General features: G+C 65.0%; 1 protein-coding gene across 1 annotated transcript in view; it reads left to right on the top strand.

Moving 5' to 3' along the window:
- Positions 1-326, top strand: part of LOC105290406 (proline-rich protein 23A-like) — a 1,246-nt gene that overhangs the window by 507 nt on the left and 413 nt on the right. The window lies entirely within an intron of this gene.

Raw genomic sequence — 326 nt, forward strand, 5'->3', positions numbered from 1 at the left:
GCATGTGTCCCAGAGATCGCCGCCCAAGAAGAGGCCTATGAGGAGGACGCGGACCACGAGTTCCCGCCGCCTTGGATGGACCCTGCACCCGGCTCAGCCGCCGGGTTCTACCGCTCAGCTAGATGGGTGATCGGCCCCCACCCGTACAGCCCCATACTAGAATCCGCGTCTCGGGCCCCCACCCCTAGTCCAGAGAGACGTTCTCCTGGTCCCTATTTCGACCTGAACTTTCACCTTCTGGAGCCCTTCCCGAGCTCACCACTCCAACCTCTACCTCCGTTTCCGAGTCCGGGTCCCCATGCGCGCCCCCAGCGCCCTCCTGGCCC

Source organism: Pteropus vampyrus, unplaced genomic scaffold (genome assembly GCF_000151845.1).
Source record: "Pteropus vampyrus isolate Shadow unplaced genomic scaffold, Pvam_2.0 Scaffold35, whole genome shotgun sequence".
NCBI classification, from domain to species: Eukaryota; Metazoa; Chordata; class Mammalia; order Chiroptera; family Pteropodidae; genus Pteropus; species Pteropus vampyrus.